General features: G+C 43.7%; 1 non-coding gene and 1 pseudogene across 1 annotated transcript; both read right to left on the bottom strand.

Annotated features, from left to right (window-relative positions):
- Window positions 1–9,730: 9,730 nt before the first annotated feature.
- LOC142714669 (U2 spliceosomal RNA) lies at window positions 9,731–9,921 on the bottom strand. The gene has a single exon (XR_012870813.1). It is a non-coding gene; the product is annotated as a U2 spliceosomal RNA (small nuclear RNA).
- A 1,230-nt stretch (window positions 9,922–11,151) lies between these two features.
- Window positions 11,152–11,353, bottom strand: LOC142714683 (U2 spliceosomal RNA; annotated as a pseudogene).
- Window positions 11,354–17,120: the final 5,767 nt, after the last annotated feature.

The raw sequence follows: 17,120 nt of genomic DNA on the forward strand, positions 1-17,120 counted from the left end.
TTTAGCAAAGTGATAGGCCTCCAATTTTTAATGTCTGTTTTGTCCCCCTTTTTGTAAAGCAGGGACACCTCGCCTTTCTTCCAGGACCCCGGGAGGGCTTTTGTTCTAAAAACTTGGGTAAAAAGAGGGTGGAGATCCTCTTTTAAAATACCATAAAATATAACATAGAATTCTATAGGTATACCGTCAGGGCCAGGGACTTTACCTGTTTTAAAACTCTTTGTAGTTTCTAAAATCTCCTGTTCCGTAATATCCTGTAATAAAAACACTTGGGAAGCAGGATCTAAAACAGCATCCACCTCCTTCAATGAGTCGTTCATAAAATCAACATCAACATGTTTTGTATTAAAAAGATCCGCATAAAAACCATGCACCTTTTTTAAAATGTTTTGGGTATTTGTTTCCCCATCTATCTCATTTAACAGGGTATGCTTATCATTTATTTTCTTGAAGAAGTACCTGGAGCAGGTCTCATTTTCTTCAAGATGTTTTACCTTAGAGCGAAAGATTATCTCCTTTCCCCTCTGCTCCAGGCACTGGGAGATTTCTTTTTTAATTTCGGTGATCTCTTTCTCCACCTGCATACCCTGTTCTCTGAACTTGTATTGGGTCTGCAGACGGGTATTTAAATTAGCATAAAATTCAAATTTTTCTTTGGCTTTCTTCATCCCAGCTTTAACCCCTTCCCGACATTTGCCGTACATGTACGTCATGGAAAGTACTGACTTCCCGCATCTTGCCGTACATGTACGCCAAATGTTTGGGACCGGCTCAGAAGCTGAGCCGGTCCCATCATCACCGGATCTCAGCTGTATCTTACAGCTGACATCCGGCTGTAACGGCGGGGACCGAAATTAGCTTCGATCCCCGCCATTAACCCCTTAAGTGCAGCGCTCAAACGCGATCGCTGCACTTAAGGTGTTTGCAGCTCATCGGAACCCCAGTAATGAAATTGCCGGGGTTCCGGTGGCTGCAATGGCAACCGGAGGCCTAATACTGGCCTCCCGGTCTGCCTAGCACCGAAGCCGGTCAAGATCCGCCCGGCGGCGGAGCCTGATCGGCTTCCGTAGCTGTCGGCAAGATGGCGCCGGGTCAGGAGCTGATCCGGCGTCATCAGCGGTGGAGGTCAGCTGTACTGTACAGCTGACATCCACCTGTAACGGCAGGAACCGGAGCTAGCTCCGATCCCTGCCATTAACCCCTTCGATGCAGCAATCGAAAGCGATTGCTGCATCGTAGCGGTTACTCGCAGATCGCCAGCCCTGACAGGCAATCGGGACTGGCGACTGCTGTTATGGCAACAGGAGACACAATGGTCTCCTGCTCTGCCATTACGGAAGCCGATTTAGGCCCCGCCGGGAGGCGAAGCCTAATCGGCTTGCTGTCAGTGAATGACTGACAGATCTAATACATTGCACTACATAGGTAGTGCAATGTATTAGAAAAAAAAAAATCTGACCGTTGGAACTTCAAGTCCCCTAGACTTGAGAAAAAGTGTAAAAAAAGTATAAAAAAGTGTAAAAAAAAGTGCAAAAAATAAAAGTTTGAAAACAATAAAAGTTTCAAGTAATCAAATAAAACACAATCCCCCTTTTACTCTTATCAAGTCCTTTATTATTGAAAAATAATAATAAACCATATGTATTTGGTATCGCCACGACCGTAACGACCGGAGGTATCAAAATATTATATTATTTATTGCACGCGGTGAACAGCGTAAAAAAAACCGTAAAAAACGTTACCAGAGTTTCTGTTTTTTGGTCACTTTGCCCTACAAATATTGGAATAAAAAGTGATCAAAAAGTCGCACGTATCCAAAAATGGTACCTATAAAAACTATAGCTCGTCCCGCAAAAAACAAGCCCTCATACACCTCCGTCGACAAAAAAATTAAAAAGATATGGTTCTCACAACTTGGCGACAGAAAAAATACATTCTTTTTACAAAAGTAATTTTATTGTGCAAAAAGTTGTAAAACATGAAAAAGTTCTATAAATTAGGTATCGCCGGAATCGTACTGACCCGCAGAGTAAAGTTAACATGTAATTTATAACGCATGGTGAAAGCTGTATAAAAAAAAAACGACAAAAGCTGTGCCAGAATTGCGTTTTTTTGTTTACCTGGCATCCCAAAAAATAGGATAAAAGGTGATCAAAAAGTCACATGTACCCCAAAATGGTACCAATAATAACTACAGCTCGTCCCGTAACAAACCAGCCCTCATACCGCTACGTCTATGAAAAATAAAATTAGTTATGGCTCCAATAAGTCAGGAAATAAAAAAATATGCAGTTGTGCCCGAGGGGAACATTTCTTCTGTTTGAAGAGGCGATTTTTCAAGGACCTAAAATTAGGGAACCAGGAAAGGGAGGGCCCAAACATATCCGCTGGAAGCGAGGGTGCCCGTATTATACCAGGACAACACTTTCCCAGCAAAATTCCCCAAACTACAAAGGCGCGGAGTGTGGACCAAAAGGGGGATAAGAAATGACACCATTTATCAGTGCGACACCGGCCTGTGCGGAAAGGATTGCTTCACAGCGTAACACACATCTATGGATTATTTTATTGGTTTTTTTTACCCCGTTATTATACCACCTGACTATGCCCCTTATATACTCCGCCCGGCTTACATATGCCCTACATTATAAACGGAAACACCAGTAAGACTCCAAACAAAACTACTACCAAGCAAAATCCACGCTCCAAAAGCCAAATGGCATTTCCTCCCATCTGAACCCTACAGCGTGCCCAAACAGCAGTTTCCTTCCACATATATGGCATCGTCATACCCGGGAGAACCCTTTTAGCAATTTTTGGGGGGTGTGTCTCCAGTGGCATAAGCTGGGCACGACATATTTGCCACTGAATGGCATATCTAGGGAAAAATATAAATTTTTAATTTGCACCATCCACAGCGCATTCATTTATGGAAAAGATCTGTGGGGTGAAAATGCTCACTACACCCCTTAATAAATGCCTTGAGGGGTGCAGTTTCCATAGTGGGGTCACTTCCCAGGGGTTTATTTTTATTATTTCACATTTGAGCCTCTGCAGTTGTGAACCAATACTTTGTAAATCGCCAAATTAGGCCTCAATTTTACATGGTACCCTTTCACTCCTGAGCCTGGTCGACTGTCCAGGCAAGAGATTAGGGCCACATGTAGGGTGTTTCTAAAACCAGGAAACCCAGCATAATAATTAGAGAGCTGTCTCGTTATGGTGGCACAAGCCGGGCACCACATATTGTCCACATATCTGTGGAAAAAATCCCATTTTCACTCTGCAACATCGAGTTCACACTAATTTCTACAAAACACCTGCAGGGTTAACATGCTCACTACACCCGTAGGTAAAAGCATTGAGGGGTGTAGTTTCCAAAATGGGGTCACTTCTGGGGGGTTTCCACTGTTTTGGGCCCACAGGCGCCCAGAAACCAATCCAGAAACATCTGCACTCCAAATGGCGGTCCTTCCCTTCTGAGCCCTGCCGTGTGCCCAAACAGCAGTTTATGACCACATATGGGGTATTGCCGTACTCGGTAGAAATTGCTTTACAAATGTTGGGTTCTTTTTTTCCTTTATTTGTTGCGAAAATGAAAAAATTTGCGCTAAAGCTACGTCTTATTGAAGAAAAAGGATTGTTTTTATTTTCACTGCCCAATTCTAATAAATTCTATGAAACATCTGTGGGGTCAAAATGCTCACTACGCTCCTAGATGAATTCCTCAAGAGGTGTAGTTTCCTAAATGGTGTCACTTTTTGGGCGTTTTCATTGTTTTTTCCCCTCAGGGGCTTTGCAAATGTGACATGGCCGCCGCAAACCATTCCTGCTCAATGTGATCTCCAAAAGCCAAATAGCGCTCTTTCCCTTCTAAGCCAAGCCGTGTCTCCAAACAACCGTTTATTACCACATGTGGGGCATTGTTTTACTCGGGAGAAGTTGCTTTACAAATTTTGTGGTGCTTTTTCTCCTTCAGTCCTTGTGGAAATGAGTAAAAATAAGCTAAACCTACATTTTCTTTGAAAAAATGTTGATTTTTATTTTCAGGGCCTACTTCCAATAATTTCTGCAAAAAACCTGTGGGGTCAAAGAGCTCACTATACCCCTAGATAATTTCCTCAATGGGTGTAGTCTCCAAAATGGGGTCACTTGTGGGGGGTTTCCACTGTTTTGTCTCCTCAGGGACTTCGTAAATGTGACCTGGCCTCCGCAAACCATTCCTGCTAAACTTGAGCTCCAAAAGCCAAATAGCGCTCTTTCCCTTCTCAGCCCTGCCGTGTCTCCAAACAACCGTTTATTACCACATGTGGGGCATTGTTTTACTCGGGAGAGATTGGTTTACAAATTTTACGGTGCTTTTTCTCCTTCAGTCCTTGTGGAAATGAGAAAAAATTAGCTAAACCTAAATTTTCTTTGAAAAAATTTAGATTGTAATTTTCAGGGCCTATTTCCAATAATTTATGCAAAAAACCTGTTGGGTCAAAACGCTCACTATACCCCTAGATAATTTCCTCAATGGGCGTAGTTTCCGAAATGGGGTCACTTGTGGGGGGTTTCCACTGTTTTGTCCCCTCAGGGGCTTTGTAAATGTGACATGGCCTCCACAAACCATTCCTGCTAAACTTGAGCTCCAAAAGCCAAATAGCGCTCTTTCCCTTCTCAGCCTCGCCGTGTCTCCAAACAACCGGTTATTACCACATGTGGGGTGTTGTTTTACTCGGGAGAAATTGCTTTACAAATTTTACGGTGCTTTTTCTCCTTTAGTCTTTGTGAAAATGAGAAAAAAAATCGCTAAACCTACATTTTCTTTGAAGAAATGTTGATTTTAATTTTCACGGCCTACTTCTAATAATTTCTGTAAAAAAGCTGTGCGGTCAAAATGCTCACTGTACCCCTAGATAATTTCCTTGAGGTGTGTAGTTTCCCAGATGGGGTCACTTTTGGGGGATTTTGACTGTTTTGGCACCGCAAGAGCCCTTCAAACCTGACATGGTGCCTAAAATTTATTCTAACAAAAATAAGGCCCCAAAATCCACCAGGTGCTCCTTTGCTTCTGAGGCCGGTGCTTCAGTCCAGTAGCACGCTACGGCCACATGTAGGATATTTCCTAAAACTGCAGAAACTGGGCAACAAATATTGAGTTGCATTTCTCTGGTAAAACCTTCTGTGTTATTAAAAAAATTGTACTAAAAATTTATTTCTGCAAAAAAATATGAAATTTGTAAAATTCACCTCTACATTGCTTTAATTCCTGTGACATGTGTAAAGGGTTAAGACATTTTCTAAATGCTGTTTTGAATACTTTGAGGGGTGAAGTTTTTAAAATGGGGTGACTTTTTGGGGGTTTCTAATATATAAGGCCCTCAAAGCCACTTCACAACTGAACTGGCCCCTGTAAAAATGGCCTTTTGAAATTTTCTTGAAAATGTGAGAAATTGCTGCTAAAGTTCTAAGCCTTGTGAGGTCATAGAAAAATAAAAGGATGTTCAAAAAACGATGCCAATCTAAAGTAGACATATGGGTGATGTTAATTAGAAACAATTTTGGGTGGTATAACTGCCTGTGTTACAAGCAGATACATTTAAATTGAGAAAAATGCTAATTTTTGCAATTTTTCGCTAAATTTTGGTGTTTTTCACAATTAAATACTGAACATATCGAGCAAATTTTGCCAGTAACATAAAGTCCAATGTGTCACGAGAAAACAATCTCAGAATCGCTTGGATAGGTGAAAGCATTCCGGAGTTATTACCACATAAAGTGACACATGTCAGATTTGAAAAATGAGGCTCGGTCAGGAAGGTCAAAAGTGGCTAAAGAGGGAAGGGGTTAATAAAAAAATCTCTTATCTTTATTTTCATTTTCTCCCACCAGGAAACAATTAGCATATTGGGATGTCTTACCCGTCTGCAGCCCTTATAAAAGGTGATAAAATCGGATAAAATTTGCGGATCCTCTAAAAGGGATACGTTTAATTTCCAGGCTTTCTTCGGAGTTCTCCTTTGATCGTTCAAATTAACTTTAAAATATAAAAGTTTATGGTCAGAAAACACGTTAGAATTAAGATCACATTTAAAAGGCAGTATTTGATAAGAGCAAAAAATAAAATCAATCCTGGAGCTGCAGTTTACATTGCTCCAGGTGACGCCGTCCTCTTCAGGTAGATCCCTATTGCATTTTTTAAAAACATCAGTAAGTTTAAAATCCACTGTAATATCTTTTAAAATAGACGGGGTTTTATCATAGTTTCGACTTACTGAATTCGAGAACCGGCGTTCCCCCTTTAAAATACAATTAAAATCACCAGCTAAAATAAGTGGTTCTGAATCATTGATAAAAAGGGGTAAAATTTCTAGCATTTTTGCTCTTTCCTTCTTGTCTGTAGAACCATAAAAGTTTAAAAACTGCCATCTAACACCGTTTATAAAAGCTTTGACCATTAAAATTCTGCCTGGTAAAATTTCATAAAAACGATCAATTAAAACGTTCCCTTTGAATAAAATGGCGACACCTGCGGCTTTGGATTCATTGGACCCGGACCACACTGAAGGTCCGAGTCTCCAGTCTTCCTCATATTTTTTATAATTCATGCGGTGAGGTATGCAGCATTCCTGTAGGAAAAACACTGAGGCGGTAAAAACAGAAAGGTAGTTGAAAAGGGCAGCTCTTCTTGTCTGTGAGTGCACGCTTCTTACATTAAGGGAAAGACCACATAACTCAGCCATGAGGAAAAGGGAGAGAGACAGTCTATTTTTATCTTACCCGAGGAGGCCTCAGCAGTCCTCCGCGTCGCCAGACACCCCACTCGAGTTCTCATCGTCATCTTTCCTCGAGTCGAATGTACGCATCGACGAGGTTTGAGAGGAAGACCCATCACTCAGCTGACCCCCCATACCTAAGGCGCTTCTTGAAAATGGGTCCCAGACGGACTCAACGGGTAAGATTTGGCAATCTTTGGCAGCGCCCTCCCCTTCTATAGGGGCAGGAATCGCGCTTCCGGACGTCTCAGGGACCACGCTTACCTCGGAGGCAGCTGTCCCTATATCCCCCAACTGTCTAGAAGGGGGGGGACCTTTAGCTGTCGCTTCCGGGGGCACGTCAACTGGTTTCCCTGCCTTCAACCTGGCAGGTACTCCCATCGGCACCCCCGCTGCCACCTCCGAGTACGCCCTACGTCTCTTAGTGAGCGCTGCCGCTCCGCCCGGGACCTCTGCCTCAGGTACAGGCTGACCCAGCATCTCTTGCAGGCCAGTAGGATCAGCTTCATCCGAACTACCCTGTGCCCCAGTCTCCTGGGGGGGCTCTTTCGTCCGCTGATCACTGGCTCTGCGTTTTTGTCGCCTCTGCTCTTTAGGGTCACCTGTTTGGGGGGGTCTGCTGGAGGTATCCATATCGTCTTGCTCGCCTCCTTGGGGTTCCTCTCCTTGTACAGGGGTGATCTGGCCTGCGGGCCGCTCGGGACGCCTTGGCCGGTCCTCGGGTTGTTCCAACTCTTTAGATCTGTGGGGACAAGTAGCATAGAGGTGACCAACTCGGCTGCAAAAACGGCACCTTTTCCCCAGAGGGCAAGTTTTGGTCTCGTGCTCAGAGCTGCCGCAGTTCCTACAGGTGCTGTCGCAAGACTCCTTGGTGTGACCGTACTTTTGGCACTTCCTACAGAATGGAGGCATCCCTGAAAAATAAAAGTCTCCGGCCATATCACCTATTTTAAAACGTGCTGGCGGCAACATTATCCCTCCTGTAAAATTGGCATCTTTATAACATGTTACATTGAATCTCCACTTTGAGGTCCATACACCAACCTCATTCATGACTTTGCCAATACATTTCACAGTTTTAAAATAAGGGAATAAAAAGGACATCACTTCTTTTAAGTCGGCAAAAGGGCAGTACATCTTTATAACTATCATTTTAGTGATGTCCATAACGTGCTCATAAAAATCAACACCGTCCAGTCTCGGGTCATTTTTTACCGTATAAGCCGCCAGCAGATCTCTGAATACTCCATTCTGTATGAAAGTAACATCGTATGTCCTCCTTCTTGGGTAATCCTGCACCGCCAAAATTTCTCGCTTCTGGATGTTGAAGATACCAACAAGTACGGTCTCCACCACTAATTTTAAGCCGCAGGTCGTCGCCTTCTCCTCCGATAGAACTACACGAATCGTGTTTTTAATCCGGGCATAAGCCGGTATCTCACATGGATCCTCGTCCATGGTGAGTAAGGTATTGTTACGCTACTCCGTAGTAGGCGCAACGTTAGGCGCAACTCCCCTTTTCGGCCGAAACCTACACGGGGGTATATGGATCGCAACCCGTTGCTCAGGACTAAGCCTCTCTCCCAAATAGCAGCACGGGGGTGAAGTCCAGGCGAACCTGGACGATCCCCCGAGGCCGAGAGAGAGGGTACCTGAGCACCTCCTAACCAAGACCAGGCAGCACTGACTACAAGTAATCAGAACTACACTTGATCTCAGCCAGAAGGCCGAGAAGCGATAACCCGAACGGGCCGCGCGTTGCCCGAGCCTGCCCGATACTGCTGTTCAGCCCTTGCAGCGATTCAGCCTACTTCTAGGCAATTCCATGGGGCCCTGCAGGCTCACACACTCACAGCTACACGGGAGGTGAATAAAGGCCGGAGAGGAAGCCAGACAGGATTTGCTTCTTTTGCTTGCACCACAATGCAGTGCTGAAAGAGGAGGAATCTACATAAAAACGCCTTCCTGGCAACGCCCAAATGCCCTGCTGCCATGCAGATAAACACTGGCAGCGGCAGCAAGTGCATGCCCACAGCCACCCCTTGTTCCTTCACACCTTGTATCAGCTGTAATCCAGTCCAGTCCAGTGCTGCCTGCTGAGCAGCACTGACCAACACTGCCTGGGCCCAGGCTTTTATCTCTGAGGCCCCATTATGATGTCAGAAAGCTGGCTCTGGCTCCTCAGGGCTCCACTATGACACGTGCAAAGTTCCGTCTGAACTTTATATAAGACGGTGCGGCTCAGTCAGTCACTCAGTGTTGCCTGAGAGGGCAACACTGCAACAGCCGGCCGCCAGGCTGTCTTTTTTTGCACAGCTAGTTGCCTCCAGGAGGCCACAAGAGGGAGACAAGGGACTGCAAAATGGAAAATAAGCATCCACCAACTTTACAGACAACTTCTCCTTGCTCCTACAACCTCCATCCTTGCACAGTTTGTTATTCTTCTAGGTAACATAGTAACAAATCCAAATTGCTGCTCTCTTTGTAGGCAAGCAAGGCTTTGTTGCAACTGCAATTCTTACTCCTTCTTGAAATGTAGGGACGACAGTACATTCCATCACATCCATCTAGTGTACACAGGTAGGACCATTGTGGCGGGCGGGCGGCTTTAATGGCTGTTTGCTGTTCCCCTACTCCACTCCACTATTTGACTGTGGTGCTGCATCAATCAGTGGCTGGCTCAGGTGCAGCTCTTTAACTTACCTAAAAGGGAGGGCGGACAGTAGACAAGGAAGGTGAATGAGCTGTTCCAATGTGAAATGCCGGAAACACAGACACACAGACGACACAAAACAAGAGGTGGCAATGTATTCAATAATTGCATTTAATCAATTAGCTCATTATCACTCATGCATTGTCCAACAGGTGTTGAAATAATGGGATTAAAAGGGGAGATCCCTTCAGAAAGACAGAAACAATGGCAAACACAAAAAACACTTTTGGAATCTGATTTTAGTCAACACATAAGGAAAGGGTGCACCAGTCCTGGAAATACTGCAATACCAGGTCAATGCGTGGAGTGGACAGAGCAAGCTCTATTTCCATCTCCCTGTTCTAAAAATCCATTTAATATATGGTCCCCAGATAGGGGACGTATCAGATATTAAACTGATAAGAACAGATACTACACTTGATCTTAGCCAAAAGGCCGAGAAGCGATAACCCGAACGGGCCGCGCGTTGCCCGAGCCTGCCCGATACTGCTGTTCAGCCCTTGCAGCGATTCAGCCTACTTCTAGGCAATTCCATGGGGCCCTGCAGGCTCACACACTCACAGCTACACGGGAGGTGAATAAAGGCCGGAGAGGAAGCCAGACAGGATTTGCTTCTTTTGCTTGCACCACAATGCAGTGCTGAAAGAGGAGGAATCTACATAAAAACGCCTTCCTGGCAACGCCCAAATGCCCTGCTGCCATGCAGATAAACACTGGCAGCGGCAGCAAGTGCATGCCCACAGCCACCCCTTGTTCCTTCACACCTTGTATCAGCTGTAATCCAGTCCAGTCCAGTGCTGCCTGCTGAGCAGCACTGACCAACACTGCCTGGGCCCAGGCTTTTATCTCTGAGGCCCCATTATGATGTCAGAAAGCTGGCTCTGGCTCCTCAGGGCTCCACTATGACACGTGCAAAGTTCCGTCTGAACTTTATATAAGACGGTGCGGCTCAGTCAGTCACTCAGTGTTGCCTGAGAGGGCAACACTGCAACAGCCGGCCGCCAGGCTGTCTTTTTTTGCACAGCTAGTTGCCTCCAGGAGGCCACAAGAGGGAGACAAGGGACTGCAAAATGGAAAATAAGCATCCACCAACTTTACAGACAACTTCTCCTTGCTCCTACAACCTCCATCCTTGCACAGTTTGTTATTCTTCTAGGTAACATAGTAACAAATCCAAATTGCTGCTCTCTTTGTAGGCAAGCAAGGCTTTGTTGCAACTGCAATTCTTACTCCTTCTTGAAATGTAGGGACGACAGTACATTCCATCACATCCATCTAGTGTACACAGGTAGGTCCATTGTGGCGGGCGGGCGGCTTTAATGGCTGTTTGCTGTTCCCCTACTCCACTCCACTATTTGACTGTGGTGCTGCATCAATCAGTGGCTGGCTCAGGTGCAGCTCTTTAACTTACCTAAAAGGGAGGGCGGAGAGAAGACAAGGAAGGTGAATGAGCTGTTCCAATGTGAAATGCCGGAAACACAGACACACAGACGACACAAAACAAGAGGTGGCAATGTATTCATTAATTGCATTTAATCAATTAGCTCATTATCACTCATGCATTGTCCAACAGGTGTTGAAATAATGGGATTAAAAGGGGAGATCACTTCAGAAAGACAGAAACAATGGCAAACACAAGAAACACTTTTGGAATCTGATTTTAGTCAACACATAAGGAAAGGGTGCACCGGTCCTGGAAATACTGCAATACCAGGTCAATGCGTGGAGTGGACAGAGCAAGCTCTATTTCCATCTCCCTGTTCTAAAAATCCATTTAATATATGGTCCCCAGATAGGGGACGTATCAAATATTAAACTGATAAGAACAGATTTTTTTTTTTTTTTTTTTTTTTTTTTTTTTTTTTTTTAATTAAACCATTCAGGTTATTTTAATAAAACCGAGAATTGTAGTTTGAAACAAACTACCTCTCTATTTATCAAAAATCATCATACTGGTTCATTATTTATTTTTCAACACAATACAAAAAATCAAAAACAATATTCCCTCAGACTAAGTGCCTCCATTTCATCATTCGCCATATACCTTCCGCATCCATACCTCTTTCTAGATCCCATTTATAATAAAAATACAATTTAGCCAACACCATCCTAACCACATCATCCATCTCAAAAACCTCTCTTCTATATACATTCAAATTCCTCGTATCCCATAACACCTCTTTCACGCACGTCAAGAAGATCCACAACACTCTGTCCTTTTCACTACCCAGACTACACAAACCAAATAAAGCAATTTCATACGTCAATTTCTTCAATCCAGTCAATTCTTTACACAAGCCACTCAACTTTTTCCAAACATCCTTTGCATGCTTACACGACCAAAACACATGACTCACATCCTCGTCATCACCACAACCTTCTCTCGGACACCTCTCAGACGCAACCAAACCTCTCCTTTTTTGAACACACCTCACAGGCAACACACCATGTACCGACATCCATAACAAATCCTTCTGCTTATTCGACACATCATACGTAACAATCTTCTTCCACACAGTTTTAGACTCATTCGAATTCAAACCATTTACAGAACACATCACATTATTCATACACATTTTCCTCACAACATTCCTATCACTCAAAAACCTCTCCATTCTCACATCTTCTAGCTGGAACTTATTTATAAATTTCTCAACTCCCAAATACCACCCCGTGCACTGAAAAGCAATAGGTTTACATAAATTCCTTTCCTTCCACCTTAACCGCCGAATCACCGTTCCAGCTAAATATTCCATCATTCCAGAGGTCTTGGATTCCTTTAATAAAAGTTCAACAAAAAAACGTACACAGTTTAACCCGATAAATATTTCCAAATTCGGAAAATCCAAGCCTCCGTTGCGCCTGCTTTTCATTAAGATGTCCCTTCTTGCTTTTTCTATCCCGCTCCCCCATAAAAAAAGGAACAAAATTCTATTTACTCTTTTCAGAGTTAAAGCAGTAGGAAGAAAAACCAAAGAAATATATAAGATCATTGGTAAAATAATACTCTTAACCACTAAAACTTTCCCCGAAAAAGAAAGATCTCTCATTCTCCACATTTCCAACTTACGCGCAATCCTAGCACCCACTTCCTCCCAACTTTCTCTCCCTTTCAAATCATCGTCAAACACTATCCCTAAAATTTTCACCCCATTCACCTGTTCCATGTCAGAATCACTCACCCTTTTGTTACTAAAGAAAATTTTAAATTTACTCTTACCCCAATTAATTTTAAAAGCAGACGCAATACAGAACAGATTCACAATCAACTTCACTCTAGACATATCATACACAGAATCACACAAAACGCAAATATCATCCATATATCCTAGAGCCTTTACTCGTTTTCCATCACTCCCAGGCACCAACAAACCTTTCACTACTTTATCATTCCTAATCATTTGTAACAACGGTTCAATCGCACAAATAAATAAAATGGGAGACAACGGACAACCCTGACGCACACCTGACATAATTTCAAATGGTTCTGAAAAAAACCCATTCACCTGCACACAACTCTTTGCATTCGCATATAAATTTTCCAGCAAACTCACAAAACGAAACGGAAAACCCATTCTTACTAACACTTTAAACAAAAACATATGCGCCACACGATCAAAAGCTTTTTCAAAATCTAACGCACATACAATCACCTCCTTATTCCGATACTTACAATCTTCAAGCATATCCCGCACCAACGCCACGTTATCATGCAATTTTCTTTTCGGTACCGCACACACCTGATCTTCATCTATCACACATCCAATCACTTCTTTCATACGGTTCGCAATCAATTTAGAAAAAATTTTATAATCCGTATTTAATAGAGTTATTGGTCGCCAATTTTCCAAACGCCTTTTATCTCCTTTTTTGTACAACAAAACAACCATACCTTTCTTCATCACATCACACATGTTTGTCCCAGAAAACAACACTCTCATAACATCAATCACATCCTTCCCAATCACATCCCAATACTTCTTGTAAAATTCTACTGGTATCCCATCACACCCTGGAGACTTATTGTTGGCCATACTTCCAATTACATCCTTAACTTCATCATCCATAATCTCACCAAGCAAAAAGGAATACTCACTTTCAGGAACATATTTACACACAACATCCAAAAACTCATCATCCTCCCCCAAATCACACGTTTTCACATTATACAGTTCATTATAGAAGTCAAACACCACATCCATCACATCCTTACCAGACACCTCTTTATCATCCTTATCCAATAACACATTCATTCCACTTTTCCCACCACACATTTTTTTAAAGAAAAACCTAGTGCACTTCTCATGCTGCTCCCTAACCTCCACCTTAGATCTAAAAATTATTTCATTTCCCTTCACCCGAAACCAATCACTTATATCTTTTTTTGTTTTTTCCAAGTCATGTTGCACATCCATCCCCATAGCTTTACACTCACGCAAGAAGGACATCCTCCTATTGAGAAGAGAGTACTGCAACCTTTTCCTTTTTGCTCTCCTATATCCCAACTGCCTAAAGAACCCACCAATTTTCTTCTTCACCCACACCCACCATTCACACACATTACGGAAAGCACGTTTTTTCCTTACCCAAAACCCATATTTTTTTACAAACATACTTTTAACTCTCTCTTCAGCCAAAAAACTAACATTCATCCTCCATACCCCTTTACCATAAAATAAATTATTTATCTCAAACACCCCCATCAAACACTCGTGATCCGAAAAGCAAACCCTTTCTTGTGTGTAATCCACACATTTCATTGCAGTCGCAGAAAAGAAAAAGAAGTCCAGACGTGAATCAGTCCTCCCATCGTCTGCATGGTATGTAAATGGTCCAGGTTTCTGGGATACAGCGTCCTGCAAAGAAAAATCTGACAGTAATTGTTTCCAAAAATTCCCACTTATGTCAACCTTGGATTCTGTGGATCCAGCACGAGCCTGCTTTTCAAAAATACAATTAATATCACCAACAAGGATGACCGGGACTTTGCCATGCAAAAAAAACTTTAACTTCTCAAAAAGCACCAATCTCTCATTTTTGTCAGCATTTGCATATATGTTAATTAGTTTGAAAGTCCAACCCCTATAGGACAACAATAGACAAACACATCTTCCATCTTGAATAATTTCTGTTTGCTTAATAACAAACTCTTTGCTGTGAAACAATATGCCCACTCCATCATTCCTGTTTTGGGTGGAAAAAGACCAGACCGCTTCACCATGACTCCATTCACTTTTTTTAGGCATTTTTGATAAGCCGCATTCCTGTACACAGATGATATCACTGCCTTTACAAGACAGGTAATCCAATACAGTAGCCCGCTTATGGCTAGATGTGAAAACCCTCACGTTCTGAGAAAGGATTTTAATTCTCAAAGACATTTAGTAAGGTCATGTTTAGACAAATGGAAAAAGGACATGACACACATCAAGTTCCAGCAAAATGCATTGCTTTCTCCAAATTTGCCACATTTTCTTCATTCAGAAACCCTTCCCCAGGGGAACTGGGTGCTTCTGAGCCTGCCCCAACAGACTTAGGGCTAGTGCTTGAGTCAGTGTCCAGTACGGAAAAAGGGTTAGAGTGCGCCACATCCTCTAAAGAGCCTCTCTTCAGCCTTTTCACAGCCTTACCAGATTTGCCCCTTTTGGAAACAACTTTATAAAATATTGCAGCATTAGTAGCGCTAGGCATCCTTGCTTCCCTCTCATCCTCCTCTGATACCGACCATTCCACCTTAGCTGACTCATCCATGTTAGATTCTGGACTGGAAAACTCCTGAATTTGCATACTTGCACCTTGCTCTGGAGATGCACACCCAGTAGGTGGCGCTGCTGCTCCACTCTCCATTGATTCAATAACAGGTGCACAGGCATCAGCCTGTTCCACAGGAGGGACCACACCCAAAACCATACTGCCAGTATCAGCAACTACCTTTGCACAGGACTCTGCTTTCTCAGGCTTCTGAAGGGCAGGTACTGCAACACTGCTGGTAGGCTCTTTATTTTTAGCCGGTGTAGAGGCCACAGAACCAGTAGGTCCTACTTGCCAACCAGGTCCCCTCTCCAGACCATAAAAAAGGCTCACTTTAGGGCATTTCCTACATGTGTGTCCAGGCAGTCCACAAATGTCACACATAGGTGGAGAAGGGCAAGCATTTGCTTCATGCCCAGACTTTTTGCAATTACGGCACACTTTGCCTTTACACTCCTCTTTAGTGTGGCCGTACATGAAGCATGACCTACAGAAACACGGCATGTCCTGATAGTATAAATAGCCTTTGTTTCCACCAATTGAGAAGTTGGCTGGGGGATTCATTACCCCTCCAATGCAGCTGGAGTCTGGCTTCAAACGCACCCAATATTTAATGTCACCATTAAACACCCCCCAATGGTTTTTTTGCTCCACACCTCCTCTGATATGTGTACAATAGTGAGCCAAAAATGCCTTGACCAGCCTTCTGTCCAAAAAGGGGTTGTACATATGTATGGTTACACATTTCTCTACCGCAGAAAAGAGAGGTTGAACTTCAACAAACCGCAAGGCCTCATGCAAATGTTTCTCTTTCAAAAACTGAAACGTATTCAGGCAGTAAGCAGCTTCAAAAAAAGATACATCATATGTACCAATATTAGAAAAGGATTGTATACAGAATACCTGATCCAAATCAATGCAAGCCAAGTCCAAGAGAATTGTCTCGATAATGTGTGCTGTTCCATATTCGTCCTTCTTCTGTCCATTAACCACGAACCGGATGGTATTCCTTACAGCAGCCATGTTTCCTAAATGCCCAGCGGCACGATGATCGCCCTCAGAACGCCGGAGTCTCCTCCACGAAAACTAGCCCCCTGGCCCAGACCAAGGCAACAAACCCTGATCTGAGCCAAAAGGCCGAGAAGCGATAACCCGAACGGGCCACGCGTTGCCCGAGCCTGCCCGATACTGCTGTTCAGCCCTTGCAGCGATTCAGCCTACTTCTAGGCAATTCCATGGGGCCCTGCAGGCTCACACACTCACAGCTACACGGGAGGTGAATAAAGGCCGGAGAGGAAGCCAGACAGGATTTGCTTCTTTTGCTTGCACCACAATGCAGTGCTGAAAGAGGAGGAATCTACATAAAAACGCCTTCCTGGCAACGCCCAAATGCCCTGCTGCCATGCAGATAAACACTGGCAGCGGCAGCAAGTGCATGCCCACAGCCACCCCTTGTTCCTTCACACCTTGTATCAGCTGTAATCCAGTCCAGTCCAGTGCTGCCTGCTGAGCAGCACTGACCAACACTGCCTGGGCCCAGGCTTTTATCTCTGAGGCCCCATTATGATGTCAGAAAGCTGGCTCTGGCTCCTCAGGGCTCCACTATGACACGTGCAAAGTTCCGTCTGAACTTTATATAAGACGGTGCGGCTCAGTCAGTCACTCAGTGTTGCCTGAGAGGGCAACACTGCAACAGCCGGCCGCCAGGCTGTCTTTTTTTGCACAGCTAGTTGCCTCCAGGAGGCCACAAGAGGGAGACAAGGGACTGCAAAATGGAAAATAAGCATCCACCAACTTTACAGACAACTTCTCCTTGCTCCTACAACCTCCATCCTTGCACAGTTTGTTATTCTTCTAGGTAACATAGTAACAAATCCAAATTGCTGCTCTCTTTG

The sequence above is a fragment of the Rhinoderma darwinii genome, unplaced genomic scaffold (genome assembly GCF_050947455.1).
Source record: "Rhinoderma darwinii isolate aRhiDar2 unplaced genomic scaffold, aRhiDar2.hap1 Scaffold_4425, whole genome shotgun sequence".
Classification (NCBI taxonomy): domain Eukaryota; kingdom Metazoa; phylum Chordata; class Amphibia; order Anura; family Rhinodermatidae; genus Rhinoderma; species Rhinoderma darwinii.